The sequence below is a fragment of the Rhinoraja longicauda genome, chromosome 41 (genome assembly GCF_053455715.1).
Source record: "Rhinoraja longicauda isolate Sanriku21f chromosome 41, sRhiLon1.1, whole genome shotgun sequence".
Taxonomy (NCBI): Eukaryota; Metazoa; Chordata; class Chondrichthyes; order Rajiformes; family Arhynchobatidae; genus Rhinoraja; species Rhinoraja longicauda.
Genome location: NC_135993.1, coordinates 13335380 through 13347915, shown reverse-complemented (window position 1 = coordinate 13347915; position 12536 = coordinate 13335380). Strand labels below are relative to the sequence as shown.

The following is a 12536-nucleotide window of genomic DNA, read 5'->3' as shown; positions in this document are numbered from 1 at the left end:
AGACGAATATTGCAAATTATTGTGGTTGGAACCAAACAAAGGTTTGAACTGCTTAAATGGAACGATCCTTTGGATCAATGTTTTATATAACAGGGAGCATTAACTGCAAATAAGCATAATTTATAACATTACGCTTAGCACGTTTTTTCGTCAAATTCCGTAAGGAAATTTAAGTTGGCAAGGGAAGTAACATATGTCTTCCTGGATAGAGGAGAGTTTGCGCCACTCTTTTCCCTTTGGAACCAAGTGTCACAGAACCAAGTGCTCTCAAAATTAAAGCTCACTTTTCCATCCACCTCCAATGATAGCAGTGCATCCAAACCAGCATAAGAGTGTTTGTACTCAGCTAGTAGAAAGCTGAGTTCTAGTACTCAGCTGTAGGAAGAATACCATGTGCCTGAACAGCATTCAGAAACGACTTACTCGGTGATACCTGGACTGGTTGACTGGAGTTACGTGGAGGGATTAGAAGGCGAGGAATTTTGTTTCCATGGAGCGTCGGAGCCATGGATGGCCTATATAAAACGATAAGCGGGGAACATTAACTGAACGGTCGCAGTCATTTTGACGGGGGTAGTGGAGTTAAAAACCAGTGGGCATCGACCTAAGGTGATAGTGGTAAAAACTAATGAAGACCTGATGTACAACGTTGTCACAGAGAGGAATCACTAGATGGAAACAAACTGGGAGTCGGGTGTCGAGGCGAGCAGAACTACGAAGTTTAAAAGAAATTTAAACAGGTTCGTGGATATGGATGACTGAGGGGGATATGGGCCAAATGCAAGCAAATGGGAGTTGCTCCGGGAGGCAACTTTTTCTGGATACGAGCCCCGACCCGAAACTTCACATGTCCTTCTTCTCCAGGGATGCTGCCTGACCAGCAGAGGTACTCCAGCATTTTGTATCCAACGTTATCAGCATGGATAATTTGGGGCAAGGGCATACTGCCATGTTGTACGACTCGTAGATGCCATGTTGTACGACGCTAGATTCACCTGTGAAAAACACAGGGGGTCCTGTTCACGAAACCCGCTGGAGTATTAGTCCAAATGAAGATCAACTCTTCTCGGTCCGTTCGTCCTTAAACAACCGGACCTCTCCCACTGGAAATCCTGATCACCCCGTCGGACGTTTGGCGGTGTGCCTTGTGTTTCTGGAGCAGGATCTCGACCCGAAACGTCACCTTCCATGTTCTCCGGAGATGTTGCCTGATCTGCTGAATTATTCCAGCACTTTGTGCCCTTGACTTTCTCCGTAATTAATCTCCTTTTGGACTTTATCGAATGTTACCTTATACTAATTGTTGTACCCTTTGTCCTTCAGCTATACATTGTTAGCAGCTTGGTTTGTAACCATGTATAGTATTTTTTTATTAGATAGCACGCAACAATAAAGGTTATAGCTGTACCTCGGTACACGTGACAATGATAATCTAAACTGAAGTAAACCATTACTTATGCAATATTTCGTAGGGTAATCCTCCATATTTGCCAGATCAGTTACAATTTGGATGAAGATGCAAAATGTCTTGTTAAGCATTCCATTCAAATCTCTATTTGTGTTATTCTTCGCCCAAAAAAACTGGCAACATTTTTCATTGTTTACTTTAAGATGGAGTCATAGAGTGATACCGCGTGGAAACAGGTCCTCCGCCCAACCTTGCCCACACCGGCCAACATGTCCCAGCTACATTAGTCCTACCTGCCTGCGTTTAGTCAATATCCCTCCAAACCTGTCCTATCTAACTGCATCTTAAATGTTGGGACAGTCCCTGCCTCAACTACCTCGTCTGGCAGCTTGCTGCATACACCCACCACCCTTTGTGTGTAAAAGCTACCCCTCAGATTCGTATGAAATATTTAACTCCTTCACACTTAACCCATGCCCTCTGGTCCTCGATTCACCTACTCCGGGCAAGAGACTGTGCATCTCCCCGATCTATTCATCTCATGATTTTATATACCTCTATGAGATCACCCATCATCCTCCTCCGCTCCAAGGAATAGAGACCCAGCCTACTCAACCTCTCCCTCAGACCTCATACCCTGTGATCCTGGCAGCATCTTCGTAAATCTTCTGTACCCTTTCCATCTTTTCTATCAGATGATGCCCAGAACTGAACACAATACTCTAAATGCGGCCTCGCCAACGTCTTATATAACTGCAACATGACCTCACAACTTCTATACTTAGTTGTCATTACTAAGTTGTCTTTACTTTAACTGGCCTCCTAACTATTAATTTAAGCGCAGTGATATCCGACCACATAAAACCTCGTAAAATGATAACCTGTTACTTCCGTATTGTTCTTGTTTTGAGCAAGATCGTATACCCTGACTCCATGAAACACAGCTGAAATAATCTACTTGTTCACCAGGTGATAATGCGGATTGTTGCCCAACAATGTTCACGGTCAATAGCCAGAAGCGTGAATCGTTTTTGTCCCTTTCTGCCACACAATGTTCTCTACTTCCCAGTTAATCTTGCACCTCAGACTATTCCGTCCCTGCTTTTGAAAGTTACTCCACATTCGTTTCAGCGGCATTCAGTGACATTTTCTTTGTGCTACATCTATGCACGAACCGTCGGAGGGCTATCGCTGATACGACGCTTTTGCCAGGAAACGCGCGGAGGCACGATCAATCCAACCTTCCACACTTGACCCGTTGCCATGCGGACCACGGCTCCTCAGGTTAAGCCTCATCAGTTTTTCAGTCACGGTGGTCAGACTGGCCATATCTCTCCCTGGGTGACTTTGATTACCCATCTCACCGTTAATCTTTCCACCAAGTAGATTTGCACTGAAACAGAATGTTGGGGCCATTCTTCAGGCCAGAGAAAAGCTGTGGGCAGAGAAACGAAAGCAACTATCCGGTGGACGACTAGTCTGTCGACAGTTCCGACACAGATTCGAAAGTCGGGTTGCTAAGCATTGTGGAAATCAAATGAGATCTTGAGATCTAGAATGTGCCAAGTGGGAAAGCAAAATGTGTAATTCGACAAACAAGATCCAGACTGGATTCAGCTGCCGAAAACATTGTGCGGGGAATAATTCGCAGAGATTCTAAACAAGTGGCGGCACTTGCAGACCTAGGTTCGATCCTGAATACGGGTGCTGTCTGTACGGACTTTGTCCGTTCTCCCTGCGACCGCGTGGGTTGTCCGGTTACTCCGGTTTCCTTCCACAGTCGAAAGAAGTGCAGGTTTGTAAGTTAATTGGCTTCGGTAAAATGGTACATTTTCCCGAGTGTGGAGGGCAGCGTTAGTGTGCGGGGATCGCTGGTCGGCTCGGACTTGGTCAGGCGAAGAGCCTGTTTCTCTAAATTCTAGAAATACATTCTAAAGACAATAATCTCGTTACGCTGTGTTCCACTCCGGGACATTGAGGTCACATTCTGGTCACAGTGCTGTGCGAAGTGTCCTGCCCCGTTATAATGTTCATCTGAACATTATAATAACGTCAAAGCGAGTGATCTAGAGTGTAGAATAAAATCCAAATTCACCTCCGTGTCATTGGCTTTCACGTTGAATGAAACTTAAACAGGAACGAACAATGAACAAGTGAGAGATACTGTAGAACTTCAGCACTCGTACATTAAAGAAATGAAGGAGAGAGGTGGATCGTTTGACCAGGAATATTAACACAAACTGCGAGGCAGAATAAAGCAAATATTGCCGGAAACACTCAGCGCCCTGTTACACTCCGGCATGAAGGAAGATACATAGAGGCACCCCAATGATCTGCATCCGACGGAAAAGCCATCACTTCAAGGAACATCATAGCATGAAGAACTCCAAGTGGAAGCGTCCTAATTTACTGTATGTTACCATGAATGTGATGAACTGCGCTACATGCAACTCAGCTAAACACCAGAGCATTAGTACTCAGCGTATTCAAACATCTCACAATCTTGCTGTTCCTGTGGAATTTCGGAGGACGGAATCTTGGGCATTATAAAGATACGCATTGAGAAGGAGAACGACCACGCCAAGATGAACACTGATCCGGACCAAAACCGGAGGATGATGTCCACATTTTTTTTAAATTGCAGTTTAGTTTAAATCAGGCCCACCATGTCCGCTCCGACCAGCGATCGCCGTACACTAGCACATACTGGAGAGAATTTGCATTTTTTTTTACCGAAGCCAGTGAACCTACAAGCTTGTACGTCTTTGGATTCTGGGTGGGGGTGGGGGGAACGCCCGGGGAAAATCCGAGTGACAGGGAGAACGTTGAAACATCGTTCATACAGCATTTGTAGTCAGGATCGAACACTTTCACTCCCCCTCCCAATCACATCCTGACCTTTCCGTCCTGGGCTTCCTCCATGAGGCCTAACGCAAATTGGAGGAACAGACCCTCATATTTCGCTTGGGCGGCGGTATGAATATTGAATTACCTAACTTCAAGTAACCCTTCCTTTCCCTCTCCATCCTAGTTCACCGACTAGTTTGACAGTCCTCCTGATTAAATTATACTTTGTATGCCTCGTTGTCACCTTCTCCTAGCTAACAATGATCTATTCTACATTTTCCTTGATTAATCGTCACTTTTGGTCTCTCTCACCGCACCCTTCCTTATCTCGATGTTTCCCTCTCCCCTGACTTTCAGTCTGAAGAAGGGTTTCAACCCGAAATGTCACCCATCCCTTCTATCCAGAGATGCTGGCTGTCCCGCTGAGTTACTCCAGTATTTTTGTCTATTTTCCACCGATAACTTTGCAGCCTTTGACCCGCCTCCACCCCTTTTTCAGCTTTCTCCATGTCCTCCAATTAGTCTGAAGAAGGGACCAGTCGAAACGTCTGCTATCCATGGCCTCCGGAAATTCTGTCTAACACCAGAATTGCACCAGCACTTTGAGTGTTACTCAAGACTCAAGCATGTGCAGTTCGTTGTGTCTACAGTGTTCATCTTTTTCTAACGTTTGGTATAACTTGAGCAGTAGTGCTTACCTGCTGAGCATCGCCCACTGAAAATAGAGACAAAAAACAGCATTATATTTACTCTGGATTCGGGAACCAGAGAAGTGAGCATCTTATGCTTCGTTTACAAAAAGGAAACGCGGGGGGGGGGGTGATACAATTGTCCCGAAACTAATCTATTCATTTACTAATCAGTTGTTTCTCGCTCGGTTGCACATCTTCATCCGGCCACTTGATGTCCCCATCCTACAACAGAAATTGCGCAGTGCCCGGTAATTATTCAGTGGGGATCGAGCGGATGCCACCATTGTTTCGTCTGCAAAAATTAAACATTCCAAATCCTCGCAGCAACCGATAAAACAAAATAAGCCTTTGTTTTTCGTTTAAACAAAATGCTCTTGGGTTCCAAAAGAATGTCCAGCACTGGCCAATCCTGGAAACACAATAAGAGGCCGACTCCCTACACAAGCCATGAGAGATTCCAGTCGCACAATGGGTGGGCTTTTTATAGATGCACTGAAACATACAGCACAAAAACAGGCCCTTCGGATTCAGCTCCTGCAACCGAGAAATATGTCTAACTAAGCTCTAACTGACTATGCCTGCGTTTGGCCCATCCCCCTTTAAATACTTTCTCTCCATGTACATGTCTAGAGGTGTTTTAAACATTGTATTGTACCGGCTACGACAGCTTTCACTGCCAGCTGGTTCCATATTTGGGACAATTTTATCAGGGCCCTCGACGTTTCCTTTTTGTGACCGAAGTATCAGATGCTCACTTCTCTGGTTCCCGAATCCAGAAGAAACATCATGCTGGTTTTTTTTAGGTCTCTTTTTTCAATGGGTACGCACAACTGCTCAACTTATACCAAACTTAAAAATAAAGATAATAAAAATAAAGATAAACATGCATAAAAATAAAGATGAAAATCAGTTCCTCGTTAGTATAGTGGTTAGTATCCCCGCCTGTCACGCGGGAGACCGGGGTTCAATTCCCCGACGGGGAGATGACTTTTGGCGCACCGGTAGAGTTTCTGCCTTTCAGTGCCGGGAGACCAGACGACGAGTGCAGTCTCTCCGGCGTTTGTACATTCTCCCCGTTACTTGCGTGGGTTTTCTCCGAGATCTGCGGTTTCCTCCCACACTCCAAAGTAGTACAGTAGGTAAATTGGCTTGGTAAATGTAAAATTTGTCCCTAGTCTGTGTAGGATAGTTTTACGTTGGTCGGCGCGGAATCTCTAAACTAAACTTCCGCGATAAATCTCTAAACTAAACTAAACAAAACATCTGCCGACTACCATCTACATCAAAAGTTGTCCATATAATATAAGAAGATAACTGCAGATTCTGGTACAAAGCGAAGGTATTTATCCACAAAATGCTGGAGTAACTCAGCAGGTCAGGCAGCATCTCGGGAGAGAAGTAATGGGTGACGTTTCGGGTCGAGACCCTTCTTCAGACTGATGTAAGGGGCGCGGGACAAAGGATGGATATAGGTGGAGGCAGGAAGATAGAGGGAGATCTGGGAAGGAGGAGGGGACGGGAGCGACAGAGGAACTATCTAAAATTGGAGAAGTCGATGTTCATACCACTGGGCTGCAAACTGCCCAGGCGAAATGTGAGGTGCTGTTCCTCCAATTTCCGGTGGGCCTCACTATGGCACTGGATGATGCCCATGACAGAAATGTCAGACTGGGAATGGGAGGGGGAGTTGAAGTGATCGGCCACCGAGAGATCAGTTTGGTTAATGCGGACCGAGCGCAGGTGTTCAGCGAAGCGATCGCCGTGCCTGCGCTTGGTTTTGCTGATGTAAATAAGTTGACATCTAGAGCAGCGGATGCAATAGATGAGGTTGGAGGAGGTGCAGGTGAACCTTTGTCTCACCTGGAAAGACTGTTTGGGTCCTTGGATGGAGTTGAGGTGGTAGGTAAAGGGACAGGTGTTGCATCTCGTGCAGTTGCAGGGGAAAGTGCCCGGGGTTGGGGTGGTTTGGGTAGGAAGGGACGAGTGGACCAGGGAATTACGGAGGGAACGGTCTCTGCGGAACGCAGAGAGGGGAGGGGATGCGAAGATATGGCCAGTGGTGGGGTCCAGTTGTAGGTGACGGAAATGTTGGTGGATGATTTGTTGGATCCGCTGGCTGGTGGGGTGGAAGGTGCGAATGAGGGGGATTCTGTCCTTGTTGCGAGTGGGGGGAGGGGGAGCAAGAGCGGAGCTGCGGGATGTAGAAGAGACCCTAGTGAGAGCCTCATCTATAATGGAGGAGGGGAAGCCCCGTTTCCTGAAGAACGAGGACGTCTCTGAAGCCCTAGTGTGAAACACCTCATCCCGGGCGCAGATGCCGCGTAGACGGAGGAATTGGGAGTAGGGGATAGATATTTTGCAGGGGACCGGGTGGGAAGAAGTGTAGTCCAGATGGCTGTGCGAGTCAGTGGGTTTATAGTAAATGTCCGTCACTAGTCTGTCTCCTGTAATGGAGTTGGTGAGGTCCAGAAACGGGAGGGAGATGAGGGAGAAAATACAGGTATATTTAAGGGCAGGATGGAAATTGGAAGTGAAGTGTATGAAGTTAGTGAGTTCTGCATGTGTACAAGAGGTAGCACCAATGCAGTCGTCGATGTAGCGGAGGTAGAGTTCGGGGATGGGGCCGCTGTACATCCGGAACAGGGATTGTTCGACTTACCCGACAAAGAGGCAGGTATAGCTAGGGCCCATGCGAGTGGCCATAGCTACGCCTCTGGTTTGGAGGAAGTGGGAGGAGTCAAAGGGAGAAGTTGTTGAGGGTAAGAACCAGCTCTGCTAGGCGGAGGAGAGTGTTGGTCGATGGGGATTGGCTGGTTCTATGGTCGAGGAAGAAACGGAGGGCTTCGAGAACATCCGTGTGGGGGATGGAAGTGTAGAGTGACTGGACATCCATGGTAAAGATGAGGGAGTGGGGTCCTGGGAACCGGAAGTTATTGAGGAGATGGAGAGCGTGTGAGGTGTCTTGGAGGTAGGTGGGGAGAGATTTAACTAGGGGGGATAGGATGGAGTCAAAAGTTGTCCCTCGGTTTATCTTTGAATCGCTCTGCGCTCACCTTAAATCTACGTCCTCCAGTTTTACACAGCCCAGCCGTGGCGAAAAGGCAGTGCCCGTCCATCTTTGCCATACCTTTCATGATTTTATATTCCTCAAAATGCCCCATGTGCCCCACGCAAGAGGTGCTAGCCTCTATTTTTCACTAGCGTCCCTCTAACATGAATCTTCTCTGCAACACTTCCACCTTAGCGACAGCCGTCCAGTAGATTTCAGGTCAGAATTGCACAAAATATTCCGTGTGCTTCACGAACGATGTTTTGCAGTTTATCAGACCACGTGGAATATTTGTTCATAATGTGCCGTCCCTTTAACCTGACGAGGGAATTCAGTTCGACTGTTCTGTCTGCGGACTATATATCATTTCGACCCACGGTGGCAGTGGGTGAATATTCTGAGGTATTAACTTTATTGAAGCAGAAAACTCCCTTTCCCCGCTCATCGACGCTGGTGACTTCAATCAACCCAATTTCAAGAATTTACTTCCCATCTAAGATCAGCGGAATATTAATGTTCTGCACAACTACAACAACAACAACAACAACAAGGTCTGAGCGATAGGGAGAGGTTGAATAGTCTGTATTCCTTGGAGCTCAGGGGGGCGAGAAGAATAGATCGAGTAGATGCACAGAGTCTCTTGCCCAGAGTAGGTGTGTCGAAGGGGAAAAGATTTAATAAGAAACTGAGGGCTAACTTTTTCACACAAAGGTTGGTGGGTGTATGGAACAAGGTGCCAGAGAAGGTAGTTGAGGCAGGGACTATCCCAATATTTACGAAGCAGTTAGATAAGTAGATGGATTAAACAGGTTTGGAGGGATATGGACCAAACGCGGGCAGGTGGGAATAGTGGAGCTGGGACATGTTGGCGGGTGTGGGCAAGCAAAGCCGAAGGGCCCGTTTCTACACCGTATCACTCAATGACTCTATTACTCTATGACGCTTCGTTCCATCCATTATTTTCATTTCGGCCAGTCAGATCATTCGTCGGTGCTGCTCCTGCCGAGTTATAGATTTAACGGTGAGGCACCAACGAAAAGACTAATACAGCAATGGACTGGGTAAACTGGGGGTTTATTTCAAGTACCTCGCTGTTAAATCTCTGTAAGTCGCCTGGAGCAACATGAACAAATGTTTTGACAAATGAAGATGCGCGTTCAGTAAATGGACTTCAATATGTTCAATACCCACTTCATCCAGTCGAATTCTACATACCTCAGTCGTCACCGATTGTCTTAAAAGGCCTGTCCCACTTTTGGCGATATTAAGGCGACTGCCGACGACTAGGCTGTCGCCGACAGTTCGCCGGGTGTCACGGCATGATCGTGAGGAGTCTTCCAACATCCTAGTGGATCTCAGCGCGTCGCTGAGAAATCATCCGGAGTGAAATTTCTCTGCGACAGCTGGCTTGTCGGCAGGTATCGTTGCTTATTGCGGGCGCTGTCGCCTGCTGCCACAGGTTTGAAAGGTTCTCTTAAATGCATTTAGAAGCACATTATATTAAAATAAGTAAAGTCATTTCAAAATACCATAAAATGCTTGTGTTTAAGCAATTTATTTACCGTCAGGATATTTGACAGGTAGATTGGAGGCAACAGTTTGACGGTCAGGTAAGCGTGGGAATTTCGCGATGTTTATGGCCATCAGCCATTACATTTAAAATATCGATCCAAACATTTTGCATGTTTAAACAAGTCACAAAAGTGTGAGTTAAATTGGCTTCTTGAAATTGACATTTATCACAAATAGGAGAGATACTTGGGAAGATCCTGTTTAATTTTATCTTCGAATAATGTAATCTGTGTAATATTTTAAATTGTATTAATGAGTGTCTAGTGTTTAACGAGCATTGATGTATGTGTTGTAAACTTTCGTCCCATATGTCTTGCGTTATGGGTTGAGCCAATTCGTCCTCTCATGCTCGTCTATATGATTCTGATGACGGAATGTCGGTATCTAAAAGAGTATTATAAATATAAGATATTAATTTATTTGTATTGTAATGACGGTTCAAGCATTCATCAAGAATTCCTGGGCCTCTAAATCTATATTCTTGCGTATGTGATTTTACATAATCTCTGAGTTGTAAATATCTAAAAAAAATATTAGCATGTAATCCATACTTCTGTTGTAATTCCTGAAAGGAGAGAAAAGTTCCCTTATGATAGAGGTCTCCCACCATTTTAATTCCATAACTTTTCCATTGAATGAATCCTCTATCTGAGACAGACGGTTTGAAAGAAGGGTTATTTACAAGGTGCTTGAAATAAGTATAGTAGCTGTGGGAGGAAGATCATCTTTATAGCATTAATTCGACCAGCTAGTGAAATGGGGAGTGTTTTCCAAAATTGGATATTTCTATGTAAATTAGTAACTAAAGAAGGGAAATTTGATTTAAATAAAGAAGTATATTTCGTAGTCACGTAGATTCCAAGGTATTTGAACTTTTCATAGGCAATTTTAAAAGGGAATTGTTGATAGCCGGATTTTGTTCCGTAATTGGCATGATTTCGCTTTTGTACCAATTAATTCTATATCCGGAGAATGGGCCAAATTGAGTTATGAGATTTAGTAAATTCGGAATGCTAATTTCAGTGTTTGTGATGTATAATAGTACATCATCCGCATATAAGGAAATTTTGTTAATTGTATGTTTAGTGTTATAGTCGTGAATGTCTGGGTGTGATCTGATACTCTCGGCGAGTGGTTCTATAACGAGGGCAAATAAAAGCGGAGATAGTGGACATCCTTATCTACAACCTCTGGATAAGTGAAATTTTGGTGACAACATTTGGTTTGACAATATTCCAGCTGTTGGAGTTTTATATAAATGTTTCACCCATGAGCAAAAGGTTTCACCGAGTTGGAATTTTTCCATCACGGAGAAAAGATAGGGCCATTCCACTTGATCAAATGCTTTTTCAGCGTCTAGCGAAATGATTGCTAAGTCTTCGTTTAATATTCTATTTGAGTATATTATATTGAACAAACGTCTTAGGTTATAGAAAGAATATCGTTTATATATAAAGCCTGATTGGTCAGGGTGTATTAATTTATCAATAACTAAACATAATCTATGGGCTAAAACTTTAGCTAATATCTTCTGATCAGTATTTAAAAGAGCGATGGCTCTATACGAACCAGGGTCTACAGAATCCTTATCTTTTTTAGGGATAAGTATTAATGTTGATTCAGTCAAAGTTTGTGGTAACAGCTGTTGTTTAAAGGCGTAACTATATAGAGTTTGTAAGCGTGGGGAGATCAAGTCACTAATTTTTTTATAAAATTCATTATTGAAGCCATCAGGACCAGGAGTCTTCCCATTCCCATTCGCCGGTAGTCGCCTTAAAATCGCCTAAAGTTGGACAGGCCCTTAAGGAACGCGTTGACCACTGTGTCGTGAAAAAAAGGCAAATAGAGTCTACACTAACAAGAAACGGGGGGTTCACTCTTTGCTCATCTCCAGTTCCGAGGCTTTCGAGAAAGATGACTTCGCATTGTACATGTGCGTTGTCCGCAAGTCTACCAGAGATGCCAAGCGAGGGTTCCAAAATAACCAAGACGCTCAATTGAATCCAGCGGATGCCAGACGAAGGTGGCAATGATTGAATAACCAGAGTTACATGTCGAAATTGGAGACGGTCCCCGTCCACGACGCAACGGCGTGTCTCCACTGGATGGGTTCAATGGTTCTTCCCCGTTTTGAACGGACAAAGACAGTTTCACCAAGGAGCATCCCCTTCTCCCGATGATCATGTCTAATACATCTCAGAGGTCGAAGTTAGAATCACATAAAGTCACACAGCTCAAAAACTGGGCCTGCGGCCCAAACCGTACATGCCGACAAAGGTCCCCAAAGTAAATGAACCCCAATTGCCCGCCTATGGATCATCAACATTTCCTATCTATGTTGCTCTCCAAATGACATTCAAATGCTATTGTTGTGGATATTGCTGTTGTGTCTGCCTCAACTAGTTCATTGACAGCTTGTTACATATAATCAACATATATCCATACATTTAATCTCATTGGAGATCATGTTGTTCGGAACATTCCTCGGCAGAACTAAGTCATAATACGACAGGTCACTGCATTCAGTCGCCGTTATGTTACATCTAGAGTCCCAGGTCACGAAGGATGCAATCAGCGCAGCTCTACTTTAAGGAGATTACACTGGGCTCGCCTACGGTCTGAGCAGATTTCAACAAGAACGACTCGGCCGTGAGGAGTTTTCACCTGGCACTCCTCTATTCTGAGATTATACAGACCAAACCTGCACTCTTAAGAGATTTAACTGGCGCCGCACTCTCTGGGTGGATTACAGCGAATACCCCATCCCCACCTCCACCACCACCATTAACCACATTGAGCAGAATACACCAATTGTCCCTCCACCCTGAGGAGATTGCGCCCTGACCCAACGATCTGAGTAGTTGACACCCTCCGCCTCTCTCTCCAAGGAGATGGCAGTGAGCGCAACTTCCTTCGGAAGAGATTACAACCAGTGCTTCTCAAGTCTGATCACATCACACCGTCTGCC

At 45.0% G+C, this 12536-nt stretch overlaps 1 non-coding gene across 1 annotated transcript; it reads left to right on the top strand.

The window, feature by feature from the left end:
• Positions 1 to 5858: 5858 nt before the first annotated feature.
• trnad-guc (transfer RNA aspartic acid (anticodon GUC)) lies at positions 5859 to 5930 on the top strand. The gene has a single exon. It is a non-coding gene; the product is annotated as a tRNA-Asp (tRNA).
• Positions 5931 to 12536: the final 6606 nt, after the last annotated feature.